Source organism: Pteropus medius, unplaced genomic scaffold (genome assembly GCF_902729225.1).
Source record: "Pteropus medius unplaced genomic scaffold, Ma_sr-lr_union100, whole genome shotgun sequence".
Taxonomy (NCBI): domain Eukaryota; kingdom Metazoa; phylum Chordata; class Mammalia; order Chiroptera; family Pteropodidae; genus Pteropus; species Pteropus medius.
Genome location: NW_024346771.1, coordinates 1,324,808 through 1,336,866, shown reverse-complemented (window position 1 = coordinate 1,336,866; position 12,059 = coordinate 1,324,808). Strand labels below are relative to the sequence as shown.

Sequence of the window (12,059 nt, the reverse complement as noted above, 5' to 3'; positions counted from 1 at the left end):
CTACAACTACTTTGTATTCAGTAATAAAATGTCTCTCTTTTTTCCTGTAAAATATCTTCAGTGTCACATTGAGAAGATGCCCCACCTAGTAACACACTAGAATTTAAACAAGCTAATCCACTAAAAAGGATAGTTTTTGTGAGGATGTGCACTTGGCTCTGATAGACACTTAATTGCCCAGGCAGGGCACCCAGAATGAAGGCTTGGGGAGAAAGGCCAGATGCCTTGATGAGTTATTACATCTGTCTTCTCACCAAAGAATGTCAATGTGCTTGCAGCTTAGGTCAAAAAGAATTAGCCTGCTTATTTAGTCTCAATCCAGTTTCTAATCAACTCTTATCTGTAGCCTGACATTAGCTTACATCTTGGCGGAACTAAGCACTCCACACTCAGAGGAAGTTTTGCCAAACCTAAAGAACAGGATGTATATCTGCATTTGTGTCTTTGACATGTACTTGTATATTTGTGTTTATTTTTCAAAGAACATAATGTTTTCAGCATACGTAAATGTTCCTAAATGTATTTCTAAAACGTCAGACATTATAAACACTGTCCCCACCGCTCATCTACACATTCAGAGTATACCTACTCTTCTCAGTCTTTACACTGTTTATAAGCCTCCACTGGAGCCAGAAGTCACAAGAAAAATCAACTTTAAGATCAGGTGAGAAAGGAAAAAATATAACTCTTATGCTGGACATATTCATAGTTAAATCTTTATTTGGAAAGCCTTAGTAGCAAAGACTAAACATCAACAACCACCATAATAAAAACAGCAACTACTGCTTCTGAGCACTTTCTAGGTGAGGTCTCATACTAAGCCCTTACATGCATTGTCTCAGTACAACCCCATGAAAGAGTTAACTATTCATCTTTCATTTTATGCAAAAGGAAACTGAGGCATGGCTTCTTGCCTAAAGTTGTCACCTTTGGAGCTGATCGGAGTTCAGAGTCACTCCAACAACAGGGAGGAGGGAGAGGGATAAGCCACAAATGTGTATTTAGCATTTTTCCTCAGTTCTTCCTAAATGACGCAGGGAAAAATCACAGGTCATTGAGATTTAATAGTTTTATTAAAAATATATTTTAGAAAGACAAAGAATGCCCCAAGGAGGCCCATGGAGAAAGACAAAGTTTGCCCCCAAGGAGACACATGGTCCTAGTCCTGTAACCAACACAAAGGGGCCAAAATGGCCACAAAAGGGCAAAAAAAGACACAAAAGGCCACCAAAAAGAGAGAGAACCCAGAGGGACAAAAAGGAGGGGCAGAAAGGGAAGAGAGCCCAGAAGGGCAAAAAGAACTCAGAAGCAGAAATGTCTGCCTTATATTTGGGCCATGATGGGTGGTCTCAAAGTTGTTCCTAAATGATTGGCAAGTGAGGTCATTTTGATCGACACCTGGCTGCTATAACTTTGCCTAGTGCACATGTGCGTATGCAGAATTCTACTACCATTAGGGTGTTCTTTGTGTGGTTTCTAGGCTGGGCCCCTATTCCTTTGTTCTCCCTGTCACTCATGTCTGACTAGCTACCTAACATAGTCACACAAGTAAATCGTGGGATCAGCTAGTCAGAGTGTTTAACTCCCAATGATTATGCTATATGCCTCTTGTTGGCTGTTACCTAATATTATCAGTAAACTGTGTCAGCAAAGACTTAACAGAGATTGGACTCTTCTTTATGAGTTTGATCAGTTTAACAGCAACCCATGAAATCTGTTCCACATCCATAATCTCTGAGAGAAAAACAAATGGCATGTGGGCAGCCTCAGGACACCAACAGGAATGTCACCTGAATCCTGCATCCAGCCATTTCATTTTGGAAATCAGACAAGTCCCTTGATAAGAATTGACCAATAGTTGCACTGGTGGAAACCCAGAGGGGCAGCTCTGCTCTCAGCAGCATCCTGAAACTTGTATCTTACTCTTTTATGGAAGTTCATAATCATATCACGTGCTTCATGTCCCCAAACTATGGAACCTCCCTTTCTTTTTTTATTTCATTGGCAGAAATGTCAATTTATCACTCCCTAAATTCAAATTCAGAGTTGCCTCTGAGTATATATTAACTTTTGTGCTCTAAAACTTCAGTCTTCTAATAGAATTGTAAAATCATCTACCCAATTGCTATCACAAAAAGACTTGCTATGATTCTTCTGATATGATCAGTCATCCTTTGCTTGAAAGCTTCCGATAACTGGGAGGCTGTTGCTTTTCCTGATACTGAACCCACATGGACTACATTTGGATAACTTCCATGTGGTACTGTCCCATGTAGTGTATCTTAATCCAAACCAAAATATGTCTACATCTACTGCCACAGCCTTCATCCAAAAATGTTCACCTCTCTCCAAGATTATGGTAAATTACTCTTCTAAGCATCTTTTCTACCAGCCTATCTATAGCCCTTCTTAAATAAGTTGGGCTACATGACATATCCTCTTCAGTTTCTAGGAATATTCCCAGTCCACTGATCTTGGCCTTAAAACACCCATTATCTGTCCCCTGTTCCTTGGACTTTATTGTTTGGTCTTAACCTCCATTTCAAAAAAGCAAATAGCCAAAACGCTTAAAGGGGGTAGGGGGCATTTTTCTTGAGTTTATGAGACTATAAAGAACTATGACCTTGTTTCATTCATGATAGAATGCTCAGACTCTACTGATCTTGAGCTTCAGGTCCATCTTTCCAATAGAATGTACCTCAGGGGAAATTCCCACACATACTTCTCCTCCTCCCACAATATGGTTAATGGCAAGGAGGAGTCATTCAAGTGTCCTGAGTAGAAACTCAGAAACATCTGAATACTTTCCTCTCCATCACTCCACAGTCAGTATCACCACCACCACCCCTCTGCATACACACATCTTTCAAATCTATCTCTTCTCCACCACCACTTAGTTTAGACTTGAATGAACTCACTGCAGTAGTCTACTAAATGACCTCCAAGGCTTCAGTTTCTTAATATCAAAATGTATGCCACCAGTGATTTTTCTAGAACATTAATCTAATCATGTCACCCCCTACTACCTAGATGAGAAAAAAAATTTCTAAGGATAACATTCAAGATCCTTCATAATTTGGCTTCAAATTACTTTCTGATCTCTTCTAAAGCAACTCTGCCCACTTCAACATGCATATAACCCTTGTGATGTAGCCACACAGAGCTATTTACCATGTCCCAAACCTACTTTATTCTTCTAAACTTCTATGCCTTTGTCCACGCTGTGTCCTCAACCTGGAGTGCCCTCTACCATCTCCTTTTCACTTACCATTAAATTTCTCCTCACTATTCTGTTGTCTCAGCCCACCCGGTAGTAAAGCTATTTGCTAGAAATGCCTGAGGCATTCACCAAGCCATATTACTCCTAATGAGTGCTCACAGACATTTCCCCCACTGGGGCCAATGCTGTGGCTGGGCCAGGCCAGACGTTTTTATTATAATTACAGGAGGCACTCCAGCAATAACCATCAGAGAACTTTGAGGAACAAGATTTTTTACTCACAGTTTCTGGAGGATGCTCAGCATACCACAGACCAAACATAAATGTGAAAAAACAGGTCCCCAAGGGAGAGAGAAAGAACGTGACCACCAAAAAGAGAAAGAATGGGAGAGAGAAAGAGAAAGAGAAAACAAAGACCTGGGGCTCTGCCTTTATTAGGGTCCAAGAGTGAGGTGTCTTGGTTTTCATAGGTTCACTCTTTATTGCTAATTTAAAGATAAGGCAAGGGAACGGAGAAGTGGGGTGACTCAAGCAGTCAGTTATCTAAGTTACCCAGGATTTTCTGAAGAGAATTTTTTATGAGTGGAGGTGGCCTACCTAATTCCTTATCTGGTTGTTTTGCTAATAGCTGTGTAGTACAGCTGATAATGTTTGTTTAAGATGAGTGTCTTTTGTAATGGATGCTTTGGCAATCAAAACTTAATGTTAGGTGCTTACAGTACACTCACTTTTCAATGCTCAGCTCCTCTGTGAAATATACCAGTCCCCTCCACAATCCATCTTGATTTGGCTCTTTGTTGGTGTGTTCGGATAATTCTGTGTACAATGCTTATCTCACTGCACTATAGTTCTTTGTTTCCAGTGTCTGTCTTCTTCATTTGATCTTGTGTTGTTGATGGCAGGAATCCAGCTATTGACCTTTATATCATAGTGTGGATCATTTATAGAAAATCTACTCTTGGCTTTAACCTATATTGTATTTGCCATTAAATTTAGAGTATATCGATGTCTCTCTAAAAATAATAACAAGAATATCAGCTAATATTTCAGGAGTGCATCCTAAGTGGCAGCCAATATTTTACATATACATATAGTACATATAAGTATATATACATATAATACATATAAATTTAGTGTAATATTTATACATATTAACTCATTTCATCTTTATAATAACCCATAATGTAGATATATGCTTATTCTCATTCATAGTTGAAAAAGCTGAGATTTAGAGAGATTAAGTAATTTGTCCCAAAGTTACAAATGTAGTAAATGATAGAAGTGAGATTGGATCCCAGGCAGTCTGGCTCCACAGTCCCAGCTCTTAACTACTATGCCACGCTTAAATAACAGTATGAACTGAGATGAGTTTTTCCACTTACTTTAGTACATTTTTCTCTTATTTCTCAAAAACAAATCTAAAATATTTGCACGATTGATTGTACTAGATTAATTTTAGTCACACACAGCTACACTAATATATATTCAAATAATAAGGGGTGGAATGAAATACATTATGTAATGTTCTTAAGGCTACACAATGGTCCTCAAACCTCCATGCATGTTTTTCAGACTCCTCCATTGTCCTGCTGTATTTATGTATTCAATATCCAGTCACTCTTTCCTTACTGAAAACGTCATTTTTTACAGTTAGCCATTAAATACAGTTCTTAGAGGAAATGGTTTCTCCTCTCCCACTACCCAGCCCCTGTCAGCAGGGGGCTCAAAAGAACCAAAACTGTACCTAAGACTATTGGAATTCACACAATGAGACTAACAATATTTCACTGCCTTTCAGGAGGTGTTAAATGATAAGGATCAGAATGGATTTTGTTGGCTTTATTGGGAAAAGTGAGCCTTTTGTTAGTTACTTATTTTGCTTCCCCTCTAATAAAAAGCCAACTTTGGCCATAGTTGGATATGGGAGCATCCCGAGGTTTTAATATGTCTAATAAAACTCACGAAAGAATGGAGGCTCGATTGGAAGAGTAGTGCACTAAGGGGCACAGAGATGTGTTTTGCTCTGAAAATGGAGTTGGAGGCCTGTGGAAGATGAGGAATCTGGAGTGAGATGTTAGAGGGCACAGCTGGGAATACATGCTAGGTTCACTTCCATTTCCGTTTGAATGCCACAGAGGCAGCACTGGACTTGCTTAAAATTAAAAGATATATCAAGAATGCAAAACATAAAATTTTAACCAGCCTTTTTAGTCACTTTTTAATCCTTTTCTGATTCTTTATTTCTCTGTATTTTGAGAAATTTTCTTGGGTTTTGCATTGTTCGTCCATGCACCCCTGGCTTCTATGTTCTAAGGCAGCATGCTATTTATTTATTCACCATCTGCACCTATTCTTTATAATAATGTGCTGTTTCCTTTTCACCTTCCTTCTCTTTGCTGTTTTTCTTCTCAGTTCTACCCTTTCCCTCTCTTCCCCTTGCTCTTCAGGCATCTTCCTTTCTTTCTTTGTTCCCCGCTCATCCCACTAGATCACCAGTAAATTATACATAAATTTCAATCTGGGAATCTTTGCCTCCTTAAATAGAAATGATGTTTTACCATGAAACTGGAAATCCCTGCTGTGTACTGACCATTCCCTATGGCTTAACTGTAGCTGTTACTATATATTCAAGGGTTTCACAATGTAGAACTGGGCACTAGAAGGGTTTATCTCTGAAATTACTGAACAATAAACCTGCCAAGACTCAGCTCTGACTTCACTAATTTAAAAAAAAAGTACCGATATGAATAAAAAGAATAACCAACAATATAACTGCTAACATTTCTAGAGATCTTACTAGGAACCAGGTCTTAAGCTAACCACTTAATAAGTATTTCCCACTTAACACTCACCACAGCCTTAGGAAACAAGTTATGTTGTTATCCCCATTATACTAACAAGGAAACCGAAGCACAAAGAGTGATACAGGTCACACACCAGTGAAAAATTATTAACTGGATTTCGTTAACCTCTCAATAACTGCAGGGTAGTCCTAAGTCTTGGGATTCCAGCTAGGGCTAGCATGTCACGCAGAACACTAGGTTGCCCTACACAGCTGGGCAAGTGAACACAGGGTGGACCAGGGTTACCATAACCAGAGCAGGGGGCGATCACAGGTGCCACAGAAGAGGTTTGGTCTGGGAGCTGGTGGTAGTCCAAGTCAGTGAAAATTTAAGTGATAGAGGAACTTAACCAAGGTATGGCAGTAAGATGGATGGTCTGCAGTGATGATCATAAGAGGCGGGGCAGTTGTGGAAAGTTCAGGAAAGGAGGCAGAATATCACAGATGCCCAGTGGTGATCAGCATGGCCCAAATTGTTACCAGAGAGTGAGGATCCTCTCCTGGCGCGTTGTCTAGGTTCTTGATGTCTCAAACAAAGAATTGAGTAAGACATCGAAATACAGTAGAAAAGAAAAGTTTTATTAGAAGAGAAGTACACTTCCAGACATGGAAGCGGGCCTGAGCAAGAGAAGTGTGTCTCAAAAGGCCTGGTAACAAAGCCTTCAAGGTTTGTATCCCTTTTTGCTGTGGGTAGTTACTTAGAGTGGGCTTCCTTGATTGACAGTTAAGATTGACAGGACTCAGTGATTCATCATTTTGGTTTCTGCGCATGTTTGTTCCCAGAATTCAGTCTGTTATAATGATATTAATGAACTTCTGGACATATGCATCATATTGTAATGATGGTATAATGAGACGCAGGTGAGTTGAAGGTCGTTGGGGGTTCTCCTTGCACAGGTGCAAGTGACTGGCCCAAACTGGTACCTAATTCTCTGCCTACCGGTTTCTTCATGTGGGTTAAAAAATGCCTTTTAGCTTGCTTAATTGTGGGCAGATTAGGGCAGACCCCTTGAATAGGATGACCTCAGCGTCTTTGCAGGCAGACCCAAAACTCCCTAACTCTCCCTTTCCCTCTCCCTCTCCCTTTCCTGCCTAGCTCTTTTCTAGAGCCATGAATCCCCTTTTTATTAGTATGGATGTTGGGGGAAGGGAGTTCTCTTCTTTCGTATCTGCTTCCTGCTGAGAATGGCCCTAGTCCCTGCCTACAGGGGTTTTATGGAGCTCTTTCCCTTTCTGCCTCAGTCAGGGTGAGATCTTGGGTTTCCTGCTGAAGCGCCACCTCAGTCCTTAGACAAGGAAAAGATACAAACTTATTATTTAAATCATATATCTATTAATTTCTATTATTGATTTGCCTATTGAGTGAGTAAAGGGAAACAGGCTTGGTTAATATATTTCTTAAAGAGTAAAAAAGACCTTTGGCCTACAGTTCCCTCCCCTATCTGGACTCTAAGAGCTCTGTCTGACTTAACATCATTTCTGCTAACAATGTGCCAATGACCCTTATCAATAGCCAGAGGATCTGAGTTACCGGTTTGGGGCAATTATCAGGATTTGAGAGAGAGGGCCTTTTTCCCAAAGAAAGGAGGAAAGAAAACTAGGTTTACTAAAAAGATTAACTCTGCAAGAGATGTCCCATTTCATTTCCTGCTAAAAGATTAAGAATTTTACAAGTGACGTCCATCTCAAAACCACCAACTGGAGTTTGGAGGAAGGATGTTCAGTCGATGGAGGAAGCAGTGGATCCCAGCCGAGCCAGAACTCAGGGACCATTTTGGGTACTGAGGCTCAGAAACAGGACAGGTCCACTTACTAGCCTTGGGGCACTGCATCCAGATCAGACAAGCAGAAAGAGAAGCTTAACTCTGCTGGAAAGGTGCTAAAGAGCCTTGGATATCACCTAAGGAAGATGGACTTTATCCAAAATATCTCTGATCTCATCTGGAGAGCTACTGTCTGCACTTGCCAAATGGCACCACAAGCAGGAGTGACATCATGTCCTCTTTCTAATGTGCAAATAAACTTTTATGCATAAAAGTGAGTAGATTCAAGTTAACTCTGGTGCAGGACAGGTCAAATCTCCCCAGAGTGGGGACTCAATTCCTACACCGAAAGGGGAGCATCCTAGACTGTGCCCAGGAAAAAATTCAAGTGCTCATCAGACTTAGAGACAAAAAGAAGGTTTATTAGAGAAGGAATACTCTCCACAGACAGAAACATGGTCTCCTTTCAAAGATAGAGAATGAGAGAACCCCAGAGTATTCGAAGAATTCAGTTTTATATTCGTTTTCCTTTCCGGGTGTAGGTATGCAGCTTCAAAGGCACGGGGAAGTAGTTGTTAGTCCTTTCAGCAGGAATCTTCCTGTAGGTTCCCTATAGTCTGGCCTTATGCTAATCAGCCAGGTTTCCCATGTCCAGCAGCACGTAGCAGGCTCTGGCTACAATCTGGTTTAATATTTAGTCAATTTGTGTAGTTCTCATGCCTCTTTCCTGTATTAACCTCAAAAGAATGTCATTTTCACATTCTGACTTGCTTTCTTAAACAGGAAAATAAGAGATACAGATGCGACTGGCACGTTTGGCTTAACCCTGGAGGTGTTGTGTGAATGTGTCAAGCATGTTGATATCAGTTTATATATCATCTTGGAAAAAAGGCAGAATATTGCTCTCAGAAGCAACAGAGAGTTACTCTGGGGGTGTGCAAGGGTGAGGCAGAGAACAAAGGTGTTTTATTGTAAGCCATTCTATAATGTTTGAATTTTATCATTTTGTTATATGTGTTTGTGTGTGTACTATAAATTTGAAAAGGAAAAATGTATTGAATTTGGCTATCAGGTCCTCAGTCCCCTACTACATTAAAAGGGGTGAAGGGAACATGGGAACGATAAGTTAACATATTATCACAGATAGGGAATCAAGGCAATCTAACAGGCAGATAAAAGAATTTTAAAAAGAAAAAGAATTGTAGCCAGGGACCATTTAATGTGGCATGAGGAGGTTCATATATCTCTCAGAAATGATACCATAGCAAGTGGTATAATTATTAGCCTTATGGTGCCAGTGGGGATACTGAGACCTCAAGCGAAGTTCTGAGGATCCCTCATCACACTCTGTTTAAGGAAACAGGGAGCAAGGGTATATATTTAGCACAGTTTCTATCAAAAGGAGCTAAAATTGCAAGTGAAAGAATGCATTATTATATGCCTTTCCTTTATAGCACTTAAATTACAATAAATTTTTAAAGATTTTTCTAATTAAACCTACAAAACTCTGTGCCTTATAAGGGCACAGACCACATTTGTGTCATTCACCCGGCTTCCCCAGGAGGAAAATAACTTTCAGAGTTTCTCTTCCCTCGAGCCACTTGAGATGTTTACTCTTGAGATATTTAGTAGACTCTAGGCCAATAAGGGCTGCGGGCCTGGCCCCAGGAGCAGACCCGACCTTCCATGAAATGAGAGGAGGAGGCCTGTCCTTGCTCCCTTGTTGCTCAGGCCTCTAAGGTGCTTTTCACTAAGTTCTACATAAAACTGAAGAACTTCATCCCCTGCCTTCGTTCCTCAGCTAAATGTGGCCACCAGAATAATTGATACTGGAAATGTCTGCTTTGATTGCTGCTGAGAAGGAAAGCATACATTTTAGGTGAAAATCTCAGTGCATACTGCCTCAAACTTTAATTATTGAGTATCTTATGAAATTTGATTTCTATTCTCTCCAGTTTTCTAGACAGAGAACTAGAAAAAGGCCCTAAACAGATGCAGCAGTGGGAACTTCAAGGCCCTTATTAGTTTACAGCCTACATTGATGCCTGGTAGTCTTGGTGGTGGGGTTGGGGGTTAGGCTTCCCCTGTAATAAAGGTTTTTAGAGGGGCTCCCAGCATCAGCCAGAGAGCTAAGAGCCACCAGAGGTGTGAAGGTGGACTAGCCCCTTGAGAGAAGGGCAGGAGGCCCAGGGGGCCTCCAGCTTTGTTTCCACTGTTCATAGGGGTATGGCTCAGACCACCCACACCCCGAGATCACTGCTTGTACCCATCTTAGGAGGCTGGACCTTACCACCCCCTCCTCTCTCTCTCCTCTACCCTTTCCGCTTTTCTACCATCTCTATCCTTCTACCCTCCTCCTCCTCCCTTTCCTCCTTCTGTCCTCCTCCAGTCTTCTCTCTTCACTACTACCCCTCCTATTCCGCCCGCACCTTGCACAGCTCCTTCCCCTCTTTTTTTTGTCTGCCCTCCTTTTTTCTCCTCCCTCATCCCTTTTCCCTTCCTTCTCTCACTCTTGCTTCAATGAAACATATCAAATAGTTTTGTCTTCTCTAAGAGAGTCAAAGGTTAGTCCCCTCCAGAAGCCCTGTGCAGTTACCCGAAGACCAAAGTTCAGAATACAATGAAGAGCTACTCATTTTACCCTCCAGGTTAGAGAGAAGGGGCTGTTCATGTCCAGAGGACACTAATTTTTGAAGAATCAGAGGTATTTTGAACAGGCCACCTCTCCGCTGTTGCTGTTTTTCCTGTCACATGTGAACACAGCTGCCTGACTGGCAGCTTCCGAGCCTGTCTTCCCTTCCCCCATCTAGAGAACAGAACTGCAAGAAGACTAAAGTGTTTACAGAAGCAAGAGTTGAAGGAAAGGCCATAAAGCTCTAGAAATCTTGGCGTTTACAGGAAAGGCTCTGGGGCGGCTTCAGCAGACTTCAGAGGTCCTGAGCTGCTCACCCCTGCAACCCTTCCCACCTGCCCCAAACCCCACCACAGGCAAACCCCACTCTAAAAGAGAGGAAATTTAAGCTTCAGGGCCCTTTTTTTGCTCTGGCCCTTCCAAGACCCTGGGAAGAGTGCTGACATTGTGTTCTCATGGTCCTTTGTTTTTGTAAGACTTGCAAAAAATATATATTTTAACCAGAGTTGGGGTCAAGCACTGTTTCCGTCCACTACTGCTTCCCTTCCAAGATACTTCTCTCTTCAGATGGCCCTGGAGTGGTTGTGGGCATTTGCGGGAATCCAACTAAGGGGAAGCTGAATTGGGAACGCATTTAGTTCAGGGGTTCCCAAACTCAGGGCCACAGACTGATATTGGTCTGTGGCTTGTTAGGAACCAGACCGCACAGCAGGAGGTAAGCGGCGGGCAAGCAAGCAAAGCTTCATCTGTGTTTGCAGCTGCTCCCCAGCGCTGGCATCACTGCCTCAGCTCCACCTCAGATCATCAGGCATTAGATTCTCACAGGAGCACCGGTCCCTGGTGCCAAAAATATTGGGGACTGCTGCTTTAGTTTACCTTTAGTGGAATATAATTGTGTGACCCACAGTCACTTCTGTGCATTGGCAAGTCACTGCCACCATGCTGATGCAGGAACAGCTTACAGGAATAGTGTCACAGGCTGAATCAAAGATGATCATGTTCCATGGCACCTGGCATCAGAAGTTTACAGGTAGTAGAGGAAAAATAAGGTTTGGAATGCACTGAACCAGAAGCGGGTCTGTGGAAAATTCTTCCAATCATGGGATACGTAAAATTCAAAGTGAAGGATTTCGTTCTCATGATGCTCCATCAAAACAGAAATTCAGGAATAATTAATTCAGTGATGCAGCATATACACATATAATTGTTTCTGAGAATTGTGTGAAATAAAATTGATCAGATGTCTTGTGTTTGCAAGATATTTACCTGTAGCAGCACTGCACACAAGCATGTCTGTGTATAAGGAGACGTGATATAATGCCTCCCAACTATCAATAATTTTGATCAATCTTGTTAGAAGGAAGACTACCTTATCTTCCTATTCTCTCTAATACAAAATCATTATCATATAAAGAGAGTATCAAAGTATGTAGGCAAAACATAAAGATGAAAAAGTTACTTGACAGGTGTGTGAGGCAATTGATTAATTAGAATATTATGTGTATTTCCTAAGCATTGAGATATCCATTACATGTATGCCAGATTTTAAAAGTGTGTAATTTTTTGTAATTTATTTTCTAAAATGACTTTCATACCTAATTT

The 12,059-nt window shown here is 41.2% G+C and overlaps 1 protein-coding gene across 3 annotated transcripts in view; it reads left to right on the top strand.

Moving 5' to 3' along the window:
* Positions 1-12,059, top strand: part of SLC9A9 (solute carrier family 9 member A9) — a 505,685-nt gene that overhangs the window by 393,565 nt on the left and 100,061 nt on the right. The window lies entirely within an intron of this gene.